The following is a 19,599-nucleotide window of genomic DNA, read 5'->3' on the forward strand; positions in this document are numbered from 1 at the left end:
CATATATGCAGTTTTAATGTTTTTTATTTATTCTTTATTTTTGACAATAATAAGTACCAAAGCTAGAGGATGGGCTCCGTGATTGGCTAAGACAGTTAAAATTGTACAAGAAAGAGATGCTCCACAGTGTGGACATCACTGGGCACATCCTCAATGATTCACCCATTCCTAGTGTGTATATATGCACCAGATACGAAAACTATTGACCTTAGAAAATGAAAGGTTGACCCCTAAGTAAGCTGACAGAATCCCAGTAAGGCAAGAGATGCCAGTAGTCAATTTACAAATCATTTTTAGCAAAGATAATGATTAGATGTATTCCCAACATGCTGAAAAACTAGTAAATCAGAAAAGCCTTCAAAGTAGGTTTGAGATGTAAACTCATCAATCTAGGGAATATGCAAAGTCAAATTAGGAAGTCCTTGACATGTTTTTTCACCAAGGAAGATTTTTTTTCCCAGCAATCATTCTATGCCTGTAGCACTGGAGAGGACTGAAGAGCTTGCTACCACATCCTAGGGATTAATGGCCAACTGCTGTGTTCCGCATGCAAAGGCTTAGAGTCAAGAAATTAAATGTCTCTGACAAAGAGGACATCATAAATATGCTCCCAGAGTAAATACTCACACTGAGAACTCATAGCTAAATCTTGCAAGGCTGCCCGGGTCTTAGTTTTATCCTTCAACTACCTGCTCTATGCCTTAAAGTAGGGCATGGGCATTTATTATTTTAGCTTATGTGCAACCTGTAATTCCAACACGGAAAATATCAGGTAGCGGTATTTTAAGAATCAAAGTTAGTGTTAACAAGATGATCTGTTTCATGGCCCCAATAGCAGCTAATGAATTATTGGGAATTTATTGTGGCTGAAAGACAGTGGCTTCTGGTAATTACAGTGATGAGCAGAAACCCTCACAAGTAGGTACTTTAAAGCAATTATTTTCCATTTGGTTCTGAAAAAGCCCCTGAGTACGACTAAGCTTTGATTACCTGGCATCCGAAAATATACATTCTCAGAGGGGGTATTCGCGGTGATTATTTTAGTGGAAAGAAAGTAAACAGCTACTGTTTGTGAAGGCTCAGTTGTGAGCCTCTTCAAAGTTTAAAATATGAATTGTGTAAAAGACGGTCTTGGCTTAACGGACTAGCGTGTGATGGCCTTATGTTTCCAACTGCAAAGAACTGAGAGCTTACTGGGTACCTAAGGATCAGAAAGCTGGTTCGAATGCATTTTGTCAAGAACAAACCTCAACAACTTAAAAGGCCAGTGTCCCATTTTTGCTAACAGACTCTCCGGTCCCAAGCTTTGACCTAGGTTTACAGAAGGTCAGATGGTGGCAAATATGAAAGGGTCCCCTTGCACCAGCTCTGAGTCTCTCGAGATAGGAGGTCATCTGAAGATAGAACCAGAGGGGAGAATAATTGATTTATTTTTCCAGTATACAAAGATTGGGGTCCCGATCATGGATTCTTGTGCCCCTTTTCTGTCTAATTTAAGCGTCCTCATACATAGTAAAAATCAGAAGGATACATTTTAAAAGTAAGGAATACAGATCACGTCCAGGTCAAAGGCTATAAGAAAAAAAAACCCGAAATTTAAAATTTAGCTCATAGCTCCAGGTCTGGAAATGACAGGCACCACTGCAGAGAGTTGCCAGCAAGTTTCCCCTTCTCTCTCTCTTTCCCTCCCCCCCCTCTCTGTGTGTGTGTGTGTGTGTGTGTGTGTGTGTGTGTGTGTGTGTGTGTGTGTGTTTCTCCTCCACCTGGGCAAAGTGATACAAAATCAAGCAAATCTAACAGAGCTGATGTATTTTGGGAACTACAAAGTAAAGAGAAGCAAAAGTGGGCATGTCATGGGTCATGTAACCAGAATTTTCCAAAACTAGGACTGTTGTGTTTACGTCTGGTGGGAGCAGTACAGTTTGACAGAATACCACTCTTTATCACCTCGCAGGAATAGGCCACTTGCCAAAGTTCCCACGGCTAACACATTCTAGGACGTGACCAGCAGTTTTGTGTGTATCTACCCCCTTTCCTTTTTAGTCCCTGCAAGATGTGCTAGGGCAATGGAGTTGCAGAAGTTGTGGGATTGGCCAACCAATGACTGATCTAATTTGAGCCCCACTCCACAAGAGTGAGCCCATGCCCATCACTTCCTGGATTACCGGGAACTGAAGCTGGATACCACAGAAACATCGGATTAAAAAAAAATCAATCCAGGAATGCTGGCACACCCCTTTAATCTTAGCACTTAGGAGGCAGAGGCAAGCTGGTCTTTGAGTTTGAGGCCAGCATGGTCTGCAAAGTAAGTTCCAAAACAGCCAGGGCTACATAGAAAAATCCTGTATTTGGAAAAAAAATCAATAAAATTATTCCTAATGATATTCTACTATACTCATAGATAGGTGCCTTGTTAAATCATCATCAGAGAGACTTCCTCTGCAGATGATGGGAGCAGAGGCAGAGACCCACAGCTAAACATTAGGTGGAGAGAGAGTTCAAACTGAAGATCTCTATTGGGTCCCTCTGCTTGGAGCCTGGGAACCTGGTGGAAGAGGGGAAAGAAGAATTGTAGCAACCAGTGGAACTAAGGACACAGAGTCAACTAAGCAGAGCTTAAAGGGGCTCACAGACTGAATCAGCAATCAGGAACCTGCATGGGTCTGTGCTAGCTCTTCTGCATACATGTTATAGTTGTTAGCTTGGTGAGTCTGGGAGTCTCCTAAGAGTATGAGTGGGTATGTCTCTGGCTCTATTGCCTGCTCTTAGGAACGTTTCCCTCCTACTGGGTTGCCAACCCTAATATGAGGGTTTGTGCTTAGTACTATTGTATCTTGCTATATCGTGTCCAGTTGATATCCCTGGGAGGCTTGCTCTTTTTCTGAAGGGAAACTGAGGAGGAGTGGATCTGGAGCAGATGGGAGGTGCTGGGAGGAAATAAGGAAAGGGAAATCTTTAGGATGTATTGTATGAGAAAGCTAGAGCTTCTGAACTCTACCTAAGCAACCCTGAGCTGGAGGTTTCCTGCTTTCATCATCTCACACCGGAGAAGAGTAGAAAGGCAGAGAAGAGAAATAAGCAGACATCAGTAGAATTAGTAGGAGAATGTGAGGAAAATGTTGAGGCAGGGGGAGAGCTCCGAGGAAGGAGCTCTGCCTAGCGGGCTTGTAGGGACACTGCGGTAATTGTATAGAGACTGAGGTAATTGTATGGAGACTGAAGTAATGTGTTTTCTCAGAGCTGACTCACTTCTTAGTGCACCATGGTCCAAGCCAGTATGAGTCTTAGACCAACTTGAGAGTTACTACGTGTCGTTTCAGGGGAGGGGCTGCGTTTTGTGAGGGACCATGGGCCCACCCTTACTCTTAAAGGGAGTTCTCTCCTGTCTCAAGGCTTTGTATAAAAACCCTTAAAAGACTTAATTGACAGGGCTACCGGGCTTTTTGCCTTACTTTTCTAATCACGACTCAGAAGATGGCGGATATGATGCTTCAAGCTGCGGCAGCCATATTGGACTACAAGGCCCTCTTTAACTACATACCCAAGAACTAAAAGCACAACAACTAAAGCTGGGAACCCTGTGTCCTGAAGGGACATGCACAGCCTATCCTGTTCTGGTTACTCCAGACAGTTTCTGGAAGAAAAAACAAAAAGATGAGAATGATCATTATTACCCTTTTAAACTTCCGATTTCACACCAGTGTCCAGCAACGAAAATATTCCTAACCGAGGAGACGGTTCATCATAGAAGTAAATGCAGCTTCTTTCACCTTGTCACTTCTGAGGAAGAAATAGATGGATCCAAGAAAGCAAAGTATCAGCAGGAATGATCAATCCAACTGCATCCCAAGGGCAAATGTTCTAAGAACCGGGTAATTACTCATATGTAGTTTTTCACATTCTTCATGATGAAAGATGTTTTCTATGGCTGTTCTAAAGTAACTTAGCATTAGCCAAATAATTATTTTTAAACATGTGTGTGTGCATATATGCACATCGGAGTGTACATCCAGGTGCACATGCCCATATGCATGCAGCATGTGCTTGGAACAGAGGCTGACCTCAGGGGCTATCCCTCAGAAATGCAGTCTATCTCCTTTTGAGGGAGCTTCTTGCCTTGGTCTGGAGCTCCCCAACTAGGCTGCACTGCTGGCTAGCAGCCCCGGGATCCTCCGTCTCTTCCCCCCAGCACTGGAATTGTATGCGTGCCGTGGTGTCTGCCATTTTCACCTGGATTCCGGAGATTGAAGTCAGTCCCCATCATGTGGCAAGCAGTTACCAGCTGTCATCTTCCCATGACTTTTACTTTTGAATTCTATGACTTGTATCATGAAATTTGCAACTTTGTGTACATGAAATCGGCTCAGTTTAAACAAGTGAAAGAAAGATAACATTAAAGGAACATGGTATGTGCCTGGGCAGAGGTGGGCGTGGTTACAAAATTCAAAAATAAAAAATAAAAATGACAAAAATCTTTAGTTTAACATACAATCCAAAATTACAATCATTAGGTGACTTGAGACTTATAAATTACGAGTCTGCGTCTTGAAAATTAAAGTAATAGAAAAAACTCTCTGAGTCTAGAGCAAAGGCCCTCAGTTGTAGGTGTTTTGCCCAGGTAGGGTAAGAACTATTCAGAGAGCAATTCAAACAGAAATGGAGAGGAGAATTTCAGGATCACTTTCTAGAAGCCGATTGCTAAAGCAATGAGTATGAAGGTGTCTGTTATATTTTTATTTTATTTTCTTATTTACTATTTCTTGTGTGTCTTGGTTAGGATTTTATTGCTGTGAACAGACACCATGACCACAACAACTCCTATAAAGGAAAACCTTTAATTGGGGCTGGCTTACAGTTTCAGAAACTTAGTCCCTTATTGTTGTGACAGGAAACATGGTGGTATGCAGACAAACGTGGTGCTAGAGAAGGAGCTAAGAGTTCTATGACTTGATCCACAGGCAACAGAAGGAGACTGTGTGTCATACTGGGCACAGCTTGAGTATCTGACACTTCAAAGCCCACCTCCACATTGACACACTTGCTCCCACAGAACCACACCTTCAAATAGTGCCACTCCCTATGGGTCAAGCATTCAAGCTCATAACTCTATGAAGGCCATTCCTATTCAAACCACCACATTATCTAATTCATTTTAATCTATTGTTTTTAGACAGAGACAAAGTAGAGTAAAAGAACATTCAGGGGAATTTCAATTCTGTAGTTCTATGTTTCTTATTTTTAACTTATTTTATATTGTTACCTAGATTATTTCAAGGCTGAAAGCATCTGTATGTACACATATGTATACATAAATGTGTATATGTATGTGAGAGAGAGCAAGCATATACAGGAAATAATGTAATTTTGAAAGGCTGTATAAAATAGGTCTTAAATTCAATGATAATTTCTCTTATAAGTTCCATTCTACCTACTGTAGTCTCACCTCGTATTATTTTAGAAGGTCAAAGATTGCAGTTGTCTACATCCTTTCACCAAATTTCCCTTGAGAAACTAATGTTTGCAAGTCCCTCAATGTTTTTCTGTTTTAATGCAAATATTTAACCCGATTTTAATTTTGTACTTTTATCATGTGTTAATTTGCCATAGGAAGATATTCATTCATATGTATGTGTGCTTGGACAACCTCTGGGTATCATTCTTCAGACTCCAGAAACTATTTTAGTGAGATGGTGTCTCTCACTTGACTACAATGAGCCAAGCAGGATAGACTTTCTGCAGCAAGCCCGAGGTATCTGCCTGCCCCTGCCTCCCCAGATCTGAGGTCATTTGTATTACAACAGCTAGCTTTGTTTTTACACGGGTCCTCTGGGTGGAACTCAAGACATCATGCTTTCCACAAAGCACTTCACTAACTGAGATATCTGCCCAGTTCATCCTTGATACTCTTTACATGAGAACCCCACATAAAACACATTGAAACCAACTTGCCAATATCTATGTTCAACACTGCTCACAGTCTAAATCTTCAGAGGAAAATTTTATTATGTGGCCAAGACTTGTTGAGTGACCACTTATTTGACTGGAAACAAAGGTTACCCTGGAAGTAAAATAATAATTGGATATATAATTTCCCTTTTGTGCTTTTCTGATTTATGGAATTATTATCCACTGGACCCCAGAACAGCCCTTTCCTAGTCTGTCCTTAATAGCTTGCATGTACAGCCTATTTTGCAGAAGGGATTTACAATGCCTCAAAATAAAATCTACATATACAAAAACCTCTGAAATAAATAACATAACAAAGATATATAGAGGAATATATACAGGATATATAAATTTAAATATGAGATATATAGGAGAAAGCAAACTGTGAGACATGAGGCTTTATACAATTATAACAGTTCATTCCATTTTTCTTTCTATCTCCCCAGAGACAAAAATTTCAGCTTGTTGAATATGTCAAGTTTTCTGAAGAAAGTAAAGCAGTTGTGAGGGCAAAAAGAGATAGATACAGTAAGTCAGGAAGAGAGAAAAGAATGCCTAAATATGCTTGTCAAATGAGACCTTGCATAAGAAAGGGACATCACACTTCAGACAAAAACTGCCTACCAAGTGCAAACAAAACCAAAGGGGCAACATTTAAATTTAATCTAATAAAAGTGGTTGTTCAGAGAAGAGATTGGCATGAAAGACTTAACTGTGTGTTCTTCACTCCTGGACAGAGGTGACAACTGCCCTGAGGAATGAGTGGAAACATTGTGCCTTACACAGTCTTCCTTCCGTCTCAAGCCTTTAACCAAGAGCTGGTTGGTAGACAGTTTGAGGTTGAATACTTTCGAAAGACTCCATGAAAGCAGCATTGTTCTCTGTAAAAGACGCTAATGTTCAACACCACATCCGTAAGCCCTGAGACTAATGCTGATGGTCCAAGGACCACATCTTGAGAGCCATGGCCCAGGCAGGATGCATACATCATATTCACAAATGGAACTCCCACCATCTCCTCTCTGCCTCCAAACTCTATTGATTTCTTTCTAAGTTTTAAGTCAATAAAGTTACATTAGCCAGACAAGACATATGTTTCTAACTGTATCCTATGAAAATGCTGATCAGTTGGAGTCCATCAAAGTAAAAAGCCTCCTTCCCAGAAGCAAGTTAATATCTGTTCAAACTTTGGCAACATAAATTATAAATCTGTTTCAAGAATGCTGTCCATTCTCTATGTTGAAAAAAAAAACCCAACTCCTTGGCATTTCACAATTTCAAAGCTTTAAAAAAACAAACCCCCCAATGCAACCCACTTTATTCAAAAAATTGTAAGAAGTTCATTCACTTTTAAGTGCTGCCATCATGCTAATGTATTTTTAAAAAATCAATCCAACTTAATCTAAACATCTCAAGAGAGAAGGAAGTTTGCTCTTTTTTATGTGAACTCCAGAATCAAAGCCCTTCGTAAATGCACCTCTCACGCTGTGCTGGGGACATGCTGTCCAAGCAAACTGCTTAAATGTCATCCAGACAAGTGAAAATCTAGTGTATAGTTTGGAGGAGTGAATGTTTGAACGTCTAATACCCTCAGATTAATGGCCGGCTGTACTTATATACAATGGTATTATTGTGCCAAGGGAGACGCTAGCCAGATGAACTTAGAAAATAACACAGAAAACCTGCTGGAGAGTTTCTTGGATGCAGATGGAATGCATAACCCACTCTCTTGACTTAAAAATAAAAAAGAAGTTCAACTGTTAGAAAGTGGTTTACATATTTTCCAAAAGGAGGTCATCGTTGTGTTTTGACAGCGCAACAAGAATTAGATGAAGCCAAACTGTTCACGAACTTGAATAATGCCCAGCTGTCTAATCCCAACAGGTCTGAGAGAGTAAATATGCTTGCTCACCAAAGACAGCCATCCTAATGAAAGAATAACAGTCAGCCCAATTAAATCTGTCAAGCATTTCATTCTACTGTAGTCAAAATTCCACTCTCAGCAAAGCATCCTCTCCCCAGCGCATCGGCTCTCTGGCCGTGTCTGCTTTGCCTGACTAAATGTCACCTTTCCCAGGTCTATCTTCCACTTAATCCCCAAGCAGCTTCTGAGCCCCTGATGGACACACTGTACTGTAGGGAAGAATCAAAATTATTTATATGACACATGCGTGGACCAAATCAAATCTTCAGTGAATAACTGAAAACTTCAGAAATGCCACTGTAGGAAACAAAAATGCAGAAGTATGTGGGGTGGAGGAGGCTAAATTAAACACAGAAGATTTAACACAAACATTTTTTGTTCATCTTCTTTCATGATAATTTGTCAAAAATGTTATAATCTAGGATGATAAATAATCATTCATTCCACACCCAAATATACATTTTTTATGAATTTACTGATGTCATAGATGTTAATGTGACACAGGTATCCTTATAATATAGATGGGGAAAGACAAAATATATGAAATAAGATTACAAAATATTAGTAAACATGAGAAAAAATATACTACAAAATATGTTCAGGTCACTAAGAAACAACTGATGGCTGATACTCACTCGGGATGGCTTCGTGAAGGAAGTGATTTTTCTGGGCAGTGGGAAATGGTTATTCTGCAACAGCTCATGGTAAATTAATGAGGACACTAGAAAAGCTGGAGCAGGTGAGCTATGAGTCTGTAAGATGCTGTGTGTGCAAGAAAGAAGACGGTTTCCCGCACATTGCAAGAAAATGTAAGAGCAAATAAAAGCCACATTTTCAGAAGCACTCGTGTCCAGAAAACCTCCGACCTACAGAGAAAATGGTCTGGACAGTACGCTGGTCTTCCCACCTTCACAGCTGTAAAGAGTTGAGTGTCTCAACGTCCTGAGCTGGAAACGGGGGACTGCAATTATGCATCGGCTCCCACCTTCCTTCATCTTTGTAAAAGTCAAGAGATACAATGTTCCTGACTAGAAAGGTGTGAATGTAAAACTCAAAGTGCCGCTGTGGGCAAGGACGTCACACACTGTGCGTGTGCATTGGCCAGTGTCCCCTGACTCTGTGCACTAGCCTGACTCAGCAGCATGCATACCCATCCGTCTTAGTTTCCTTGCCTGCTGAGGTGATAAAATACCCTGACAAGAAGAGGGAGGAAAGGGATTATTTTTAGCTTCGGTTCAAGACATGGGTTTTATGGGCAGAGAGCAAAGGCAACAGGAACCTGAAGTAACTGATCCTGTCACCAAGTCAGAGAGAGCAATGATCCCACAGATGCCAGTGTTCTGCTTGCTTTCTCCAATTAATATAGTCCAAGATTTCCTACCCAGGAAACGTTCCTCCTCACAAGTACAATGGGTAGTCCCACATAAACTAGCGTATTCAAAATAATTCCTTATAGGATACCCACGGGCTGGTCTCCAGGTGACTTCAGATTCCGTTAAGTTGACAACTCTAACCATTCCCACCACCGCCACAGCTATTTAATGGGCCTCAAATCATTACTTAAAACTCAGATCTAATGTCTTTTCAGGATTTATTTTATTTTTAATTGTGTGCAGTGAGGGAGGGTATGTACATTTGTGAGAATAAGAACCTTTGGTGTCCAGAAGAGAAGTGGAACCCCTGAATCCAGAGCTACAGCAAATGCACTTAAGTGTTCTGTGAGAACAGTAAGCACTGCTCACCACTTCTGCATTTCCCCAACCTCAGCTCCAACTGCTTATAGATACTGGGGGTTATCACTCTCATGATTTAGGAATAAGTTTTCCAAAATTTGAATTTTTCTTTGGAACATCAATTTTCTTTTGCCTGCTGCAATCGATGTTGCCTGATATCCACCAGAGTATCGTGATCGCCTGCTCTTTTTAGTAAAATATTACTAAATATTGAAATCTGAACAAACATAGTCACCATTTCATGTAAAAACGGGTACACTTCCAGGAAAAGTTTGGTGAGCTCAGCTTGTCACTCATTTGCACAGTCGTGGTGACAAGACTGAACTGTTCCATGTAACACATTCTAAACAACACCGGTTTTGTGTTTCTAATATTTGGCGACAACAAAGAATGCTATAGCTACTAGCTCAATTTGTTGCCACTGGCAAGAGGCCTGTCCTTTGTTAACAACTGACTTTACACTATTATTACAAAGGTGAACACTGTGACAGAGGCATTAGTAAAACATTTTTACATTGTGCATACCCTAGGAGGGTCTCAAATATCTCCAGAACTCTGTGGTCCACACCTGAGCTATCATCTCTCTGGTATATCCTCAACTCTTCATCAGCAACAGTCCTTTACCAGGTCCTTAATTTTATTGTAAGTCATGGTGAACAATAGGTCACCACTAATCCTTCCTGCATTTAAATTCCTTCTTACCACACTAAGCCACATTATTCTTTTTCCCCCCAAAGTAAACCATGAAGTGCTATCTATATTTTTCATAAAGAAATATGATCCATTTTCCCAGCTTCTAGAGGAAGATTTTTTACTAATCTTGTGAATATTAAGTTTGTGTCTCCTTCCTATTCCTCCTGGACTCACATAACATGCACAGAACCAGGATGGTCTTCAACACTAAAGTGTCTCAGTGGGCAAATACCCATCCTTACATGAACACTGAGGCTCTGAAAGACAAGAAGATATGAGAGAGGACTGTGGGGTCTTGATAATCACAAGGTGGCTGGGGTGGGGGAAGATACAGTTCTTTCATGAGCTACCTTTGAGGAAAACCCAGTGTAGTATAACTATTTCAACTTCCTTATATCGTATCATCAACAGGAGCTACACAGAAGGAAAATTAGCCAATGAAGAATATATTTGACCACCAACAGATTTTCTCAGACACCTACTTAATGCAAACACCTACTTAATGGCAATCTGGCCATGTTTTTGATGTGAAAGAAAAGGTCACTTCATACACCCGCTGTGTTTTGAATTACTCTTTCTCTTGAATGTTCCATGGCAAGACTACAATGCTTTACTTTTGTAAAACTCCCTCTGTTCTTAGATTTCATTGTCTGTAACACACTGATCCTTTGGGAATGTGTGGCGCAAACCCTGGGATGACAGGAGTATTAAAAGAAAATAGTGGGAAACAGGATAACAAAACCAGTGAAGCAGATAGCAAGTGCCACTCTTTGTGGGAGAAAGACAAGAGCAATCACAGCCAGAGACAGAGATGACACTATCACGCCCTATTCCACTTGCCCTGCACTCCTCAGTCACCAGGCCTCCTTGAGGGGTAGGGTGATGCATCTTGTTCTTTTCCACATCTGGGCCACGGTCATATACAGATCTGGGAGGCTGAGTCCTTCTTCTAAATAATCCTTACCTAGACTGGCACTAATGCAATCATGGTCTACACCTTCCTATCCATGACCCCTGAATCAGCATATTATTGTCCTTGGATTAATTATGTTTTGGGGCCTCTTTAAATTACAGCATCTTTCCTGGGTGTCAACTTTAATCCACAGAGTCTCAGTCTGACTTATATCAGCATTCTGTCTCATTATTCCCCTCTCAAAACCTCCTCCCAGCATTTGTCCATGCTGCCTCCAGAGGATAGAAAATGTTTAGCCTAAAATCACAAGCCTTACTTTTCTGCTTAAGTTCTAAATTCTTTGAGGCCAGAAACTGATCTTAAATTGGGTTATCCCCTTATCCCTCCTATGGGCAGTCAACAGGGGGTAGTTGGAAAAGATTAGTAAATAAATGGCAAGAAATATTTGATGAATGTTAAATGTCAAACCATTGGATTGGCATCAGCCCTGGGTTCTGATATGTTGTAGAAAAAAAAATGAAATGTAAAGTAGGAGTTCTTGTTTATTTCTTGAAAGGGGAGATAAACCAGAGAAAGAGAAATTAGTGAAAAGATTAATGAAACTGTGCATGTGTTAAATATTACAGGCTCGAGGAAGGAGAGTACAATGCAGATGTGTGAGGTGGATGGAGAAGGACTTGGTTCCCCAGTGTGAACATAAAAAATACAGGAAGCTGAAGACTTTTGAGTTATATTTTTGAGCTTATAGTCACAACATTTCTCCCTTCCCTTTTCCCCCTCCAACACCTCCCACAGACTCCTCTTCACTTCCTGCTCATGGCCTCTTTCTTCATGAATGGCTTTCCATGAATATATGTACACACACACACACACATGCATTGCTAAATATAGTCTGTGTGGTATGTATAATGTTACTTGTAACTATGTCTTTTGGGATAATGAAAATAAGGTTGCAGTTGATTGCCAATCGTGTTTTGTTATTAGAAAAAATGAACATTGGAAGACTTCATTTAAAATCTGGTTGCTCATTTACAAACCATACAATAAGGAATAAATGTCTACCTGTGTTTGTTTTTAATCAAGAAAATGTGATAAAATGTAAATATTATAACTAAATATCACACAATCTAGTAGAACATAATATATGTACATATATATGTATGTATATCTTCTAGAAGAGCCTGATACACTATTAAATGTGTTTATTTGTCTACTGATTATTTGTTGTATTTTTTATTTGTCCACTTAGTCTGAAATGTCTTTGATGTCTCCAAGGTTTTGAGCCAGAACTAGAGTCAATAAGGATAACTGTTATAATTACATCTATCATAATGGCAAATGATGAGTCTCTTTCAGAAATACTCAATAACACATCAGACAAGCGCAGAGCAAGAACCTCTTCTAATTTATGGGCAACGATATGGATCCAACCCATTATTATGCCTTATATCTTCTCTTTTACAACTGTATGTGCTACAAACTGAACCATGGGTTATTCATTGAGGTGAGGTCCAGGCTACTTCAAGGATACAGCAGAGGTGCATCTGCAGACACTCAAGAGGAAGGAAAATGTAGCATTTACTTTTCAAAAGTGATTTGTTGATTTGTTTCTCTTAAGTTGAAAGTCATACTCAAGGAACTCAATGGAGGGTTACAGCCCTCATTAACTTAAGATCTTTCATTGTATTCCTATGGGCTCCATCTCTTGCAAAGCATCTACAATCCCTAAGGTAGACAATCTCTTGCAGCTAATAACCATGGCTACATTACCACATAACCATGCCACCCAAACTTTTCCTTCTCCCAGCTTTCTTGCTTTGATCAATCTTCTTTTACCTAGTCATGTAATTTTCACATCCTCCAAAAATAATACTTACCTACTTTTGAGACATTAAGCGTCTGTCATGGACAAATGTATGCATGTCCTCACATGTATTATTGTCTGTGTGTATGCTCTGAGAAAGGTCATAAGTCACTGCTTTCCTATCAGTTGTTTGGGAAAGAGGTTCCTTGACTTGACTGTAATTTGAACTGCTCCTTTTCTGACAGACTCCACATAACTTTCTGAAAGACTATTTATAAGATCTATAAAAATATTTATTCCCACTGCACTGTGAAAATATTTCTTTTCTATATCCAGAAATATGTATAGAATATTTTCCTAGATTTTTTTCATTAAATCTGTTTCTTACCATCAACAACTAAAGTTTTTTAAATGATTACATTTATCTGGTTTTCTATCTATCTATTTATTCACTCATTCATTTGTGGTAAGAAACATAATACAATGCACATGTGGAAGCCAGAGGACAGCTTGTGGGAGTTGGTTCTTTCCTTCCACCACGTGGGTCCTGGAGACTGGAGTTAGGTCATTAGGGTTGGCAGCAAACACTTTTATCCACTGAGAAACCAGCTCAGCAATTTAACTTTTAAAGGGAGCTATTTCCTTCTTAGAATGCTGCATATTTAGCTAGATGAGTTGTATAACCATGTTGGTTTGTCCTACAAATAAATATGGCTTTGGAAATCAAAATGCTATCCACCACATGACTATAAGCAATCATGAACTGTCACCAAGTTCAAGCAATGAAGATAAGTAATTGCCTAGACCCTGACTTAAAAGATTTCATTATTTAAAGTATATCACACTTAGAAGAATCTCACTTGTGAAACTCAAGTACCAAGGTCTAGAGGAGGAGATGAAGGTGTACAATGAAGAAGACTCTATCCACTAAAATTATTTAAACTGCAACAGCAGGTAACGGTAAATTGGGTAAATTGACCACTGGTCACTTCCTATTTAAGATGGGTCCTGAACAGCATCACATGTAAAATCTAATCATTCCCTTAATAATGTGGATCTAAAGAAAGACAGAGCAATGTCTCCATTTACAGTGCAAAACTCAAAGCATCTGAGTATCTTTAGAAAGTATCTAAAGGTTGCAGTTTGTAGGGCCATTTAGATGCTTTCTAGAATCATTCCAACACTCTAGAACTTGAAATGAAACATGGGAAGCCTCCTGCCTGCCTCTATTTATCTTTTGCTTGAATCACCTTCAAATCTCTTTACACTTTAAAATTTATTCTAATGTGATTATACAAATCCAATCTGACTTCATTCCTCAATCTAAAGAGATGACATTTACCATAAAGAATATTCCTGTGAGAAATTTCAAATGCTCTAAATTTAACCCAATCACTAAATTGTCATGAGCTTTAAGAAAGATATAGTCTCATGGAACTAAATTTATACATGGGTTCTGTATTTCAGAGTATTCCTTCCCATGTCTCCAAAAGATTAAATACATGAAAATTGAAAGAACAGTAATTTAAGTTGAAAATAACAGGCAAGAAACTTTATTGGTATCAAAGCTGTCATTTAAAAATGGTCCCCTGAGAACTGGGAACCTAAGCTAAGAGAGACATAGTTAGCCTAGAAAAGAATTGAGGACAACATGTTTGATTGATAGTAATCTCTTCCCAACACCTACAGGGCCAACAAATGGATGGGATTATGTTGTTTAGAGTAATTATAAAGGTAAAAACAAAAACAAACAAAAAAACTAACAAAAACAGAAACCTAGAATAAGTTAAGAATGCATGCAATTTGCTGTAAAGAAAACAAATTTAGAACGACAATAAGAAGTCATTGCGTTCCTGTTTTATTTAAATAAAAATACTGATTTACTTACTTTTTTTAAAAGTCATATATAATCCTACAATTCAAAGTTAATCATTGTTTACACAAATTTGTCTTTCTGGGACCACATTTAACACACTTTTTTTTTAAATCAAAAGGTTTCTGTTCACATATTCCTTTATAAATAAATGCTTATATATAAATACATATATACAAAGTCTTCATCATTAGACACATAGTAGTATTATTTACACCAATCTATTATGATTCACTTATCATTTCAAATACCTCAATTACTGCCAATATTATACTACTAAAAGCAAACATTACATTTTAGAACTGAATGCAATGTTGTATTTGCATAGATTTCTATTATAATGAGAATTTCTAATATATAATTTCTGAATGATCAGGGAATATGCACCTTATTAAATTCTGCCATATTATTCAGTTGCTAACAAGAACTATTAAACTACTTTGGCCCTCCCAAGAGGTTCTCATATCACTGTCAATACCCATAGGTTAATGAGATTTTATTACTTTACAAATACCTGTGGTAACCGATTTAATAATGGAAAACTGTTACTTTGACTTATGGTTTCAAAGAGTCTTTTGTTCACTTTCCATGCTGTTCAGGTCTGTGGCACATAATGGCAGAAATACGGGGTAGAGGAGGCCAATTTACCTCATCTCAGCCAGGAAACGAAAGGAGGAGCTTTAAGTAACCAGGCATTTGATGTCCCCTTTAAAGATATCCTCACAGGATATCTTTATTTTGGAAATTTTTACTAACCTTTGATCATTTAGTTCCCAAATAAAAGATACGGAACCGTTACATTTATGATAAGCCTTAGAAGTATTAGAGCTGGGCAGATATCAGCCCTCTATGCTATTTTGTCTACTTCCCTGTCAATAACCCTGAGATATCACTTGCCATGTTCCCCCTGGGATGCTCTACTCCAACTGGCCAACCCTCATGGCCATGATCTCATGACCACTTACCCCATGGTGTCTTCTTCTCTTCTCCTCTCCCTCTGCACATGGTCTCTACCTCAGATGCCCAGCCTTGGAAATTGAAGCCCCATCTACCTTTCCTCTGCCCAGCTATAGGCTGTAGGCATCTTCATCAACCAACAGATTTAAATTAAGGAATAAGGTTACATAGCATCACTTGGTACACATGAGGATCTGGAGGGCCAGTATTTAGCACTACAATATATAGCGAAATCTAGACAGAGATTTCCTTGCACCAGATCCCACTTTTTTAAAGGTTCCTCATCATAGCCTCCATAGTGTTGGGACTGGGAATGCAGCTTCTAACAAAGCAGCCTTTAGAAGATGCTCAAACATACCAAGACAAACAGGCATTAACATTCTTTTATTATTTGCCAATTGACAGACAAAAGTTATCTTGTTTTAAGTGTTTCCCTCTGATTGTCAACAAGTATATATGTATGTATTGTTTCCCCCTCTTATATTTGTTCATTTCACTTTCCTTTCAATACTTTTACCCAAAGACTATTTGATTGCCTCCTTCTAAGTGTAATATTCATTAACATCTCTCTTCCTTCTTCCCCTCTTTCTCTTTCTCCCTGTCTTTCTTTATGAATATCTATGTCTCTCCGTCTATCTTCCCTCCTCTCTCTTTCTATGTCTCTTTGATTCATAATCTCTCTCCTTTAACTTTTGGGATTTACCTTAGAAGGGAGTTGTGTAAGAGTGTACTGGGTTATTTCCAGTTGGCATTTTGTTGAAGAAGTCTATCTTTGACCTTTAAGATTGAATAATTATGAGTACAAAAATATTAAGAGTGGTGTATGAATGTAATTAGGAGAAGTAAACAGAAGAATAAAAAACAATGAAAAAGAGAGTCATTGTAGTTCTGGAGTTTTTCACTTTCTATTTTTAACATTCTTTCAATAATTTTTAAAATATGTTTATAAAACATAATATAAAAATAATAAAATTTACTGATAAAGTAACCAAACAGAAAAGAGGAAGATAATGGCTTATCTCTTCAAAGAACTCATAATTTGTTGGAATTTACAAAACCAAAGTCTCCTTGTAGGTCTTGGTTTTTACCAAAAACCTACAAGGTAACAAAAACATCTTTACCATTTCTGGCTACATCCTTTCTATAAATAACCCAGGGGACTTTCCCATCCCTATATCATAATCTCTTTAGCAAGTTCCAGCATTGTTTTGCTAACCATTTTACAGATTCTTAATCTGAAGCAGAAAGGAAACCAGAACGAGAACTAAGCAACTGGTTTCATTTTGTTAGATTTCCTCAACAGAGTATTTAATTGACGCATGATGGGCCCTGCTTGAGAGTTTCCAAATTCATTTCACTGACACCTTGTTGAAGCACCAGGACAAGCACTTCAGATTGAGCCTTCTTTATGTTTTCTGGAATAGTATCTTAGCTACCAGGATGCCAAAAGCTCTTCAACCATCCACTTCCGGTTTTCAGCTGTCCTTGATGGAATCTGTGAGAAAGTGTGTGACTTCATGGACATAACCTCAAAATGATTCTAACAAAGAGGGTACAGAAAAAGTGCTTGGCCATAACCCAGAGTTTATGTTTAAGGGATTTTCAGAAATCTTTGGATCAGAGAACATTCTGGAGCAGATTAACATCCTGAGCATAGCTTTTGTTGGAAGAACATCTAACCTCTTCTCTTACTCTCTCTAGAAACTTGACAGCAGAACATCTAGACAACCTCTCAGCTTCATGTTAGAACCTGGAAGTCTAAAAGACTATAGCAGAAGACTGACTTGTCCAATAAAAAGGGACCACCTTTTTATTGTAAACCTTCACCCAACTGGCATTTTTTTTCTAGTAAGATAAATCCTATCCCTATAGAATTCTCCCATGTAATATATTAATATAGCATTGCTCTGTGGGATGACATCCTGAAGGGATAAAATATGATGCAGTAGAAACAAGAGGGGACCAAAAAGGTGCTTTAAAATGTAACTCTACATAAAACAAAATACACCTTTATGGAGCTAAATTACATTTAAGGCCTTCCCAAAAGTCCATTAAGAAATCTAATTAACAGAATGAGTTCCTCTTTATGTGTAACTCATCTTATTGATTATCTTGGTACATTTAATTCACAGGCAACCACACAGGTAGGAGAGGTGTTGCCTGCAAAAGATCAAAGCAACAGTTTTTGATGACAGGCTTTCTTACGTGCCTGACAACCCAGAAAGAACTTGGACTTAAAAGAACTGTTAATGTGCAACAGAATAGCTGAGGCTACGTTTTTGTAGTTAATTGAGGTAACCACACACAGAGATGTATGATTGCAGCATGGTTAATGCCACATTACCAAGTGCTACTCCCAATGCCACAGCCTCAGAGCCACTGGTATCATCTCATGCCATTCCTCAATGTGAAAAATCACATTTAGATAAGGCAGCTGTGGTGGGATCAGAGGTGAATAACAAGAAAGGGAATAAAAACATGGTCTTACAGGACTAATGCAAAAGTAAGAAAAAAGGAGACTATGAACATCTTATGCATACAAATAGCAATAGGATTAAGGTCTGTCGTTAGAATGAGCGTTTGATTATTCGCTGTAATTGTTAATGTTAATTGTCAAGATAATCAGAATCACTTAAGAAGCCAACCTCTAGGCATGTCCATGATTTGATTTCTAAATTGGGTAGACGTGAGAAGACCTACCCTAATGTGGATGGCACCAATTCCTGGGCTGGGGTCGTATACCTAATAAAAGGGAACAGCTTCCCTCACACTGTGCTTCCTAACTGCAGATGAAATGAGACTTCAGGTTCCTGCTGCCATACCTACCTAATCATTATGGGCTGTATCCTCACGCCTTGAGCCACAATAAACCTTTCCTTTCTTAACTTGTGTTTCTCAGGGGCTCTGTCACAGTAACGATGGAAGAAACTAACACATCCTCTAAACTGTGAAGGACCTTTTCATCTAGGGAGAGCTTGTGATCATGCCTCCATTTTTCTTAGGTATAACATTAGGGCAGAGAAAACATTGATCAAGATTCACCTCTGATCAGCCTTTCAGTTACTGAAAAAAAAGTTCCAAATTGAAGCTCAGTTCACAAACTTTGTAGCAAGCACCTGCTGTTTACACAGCATTCTGTTATTGCACTCACCACTTGGTATAAGGAGCAAAACATGAAATCAAGTATATGAGATCTAGCAAAAAGAAGACTGTTCAATATATATTTAATACTATTTTTAAAACCAAGTCATTGATTGGATTCCTTCATGGGTCCCTGAATTCGTGTTTGTTACCATATGTGTACTGCAAACACCAACCAGTTCTTAGAAACACAGATTGATTCCAGAAGGGATGACAACAACAAAAACAGAACGGACAAGCAAACATGTGCCAGTAATACTGCCAAAGCCACATGAATATGAACCCCTGTCTACATAACAATCTACCTTTCTTTGCTGACTTACACATTCTTTTCTCTAAGAGGCTGTATTAGTTACTTTTCTGTAGCTGTGATAAAATGCCATGACCAGAGGCAAGTTAAAGAGGGTTTACTTGGCTTATGTTTCTAGAGGGCTAGATGTTAAGTTTAGCAGCAGAAATGGCAGCAAGTAACTTTAGCAGGAAGCTGAGATATTATATCTTCTCACACAGAAAACACACACATGCACACGTGCATGCACACACACACACACACACACACACACAGAGGGAGAGGGGGAGAGGTGGAAGAGGGGAGGGGGAAGAAGAAGGAGAAGG

This window comes from Rattus rattus, chromosome 6 (assembly GCF_011064425.1).
Source record: "Rattus rattus isolate New Zealand chromosome 6, Rrattus_CSIRO_v1, whole genome shotgun sequence".
NCBI lineage: Eukaryota > Metazoa > Chordata > Mammalia > Rodentia > Muridae > Rattus > Rattus rattus.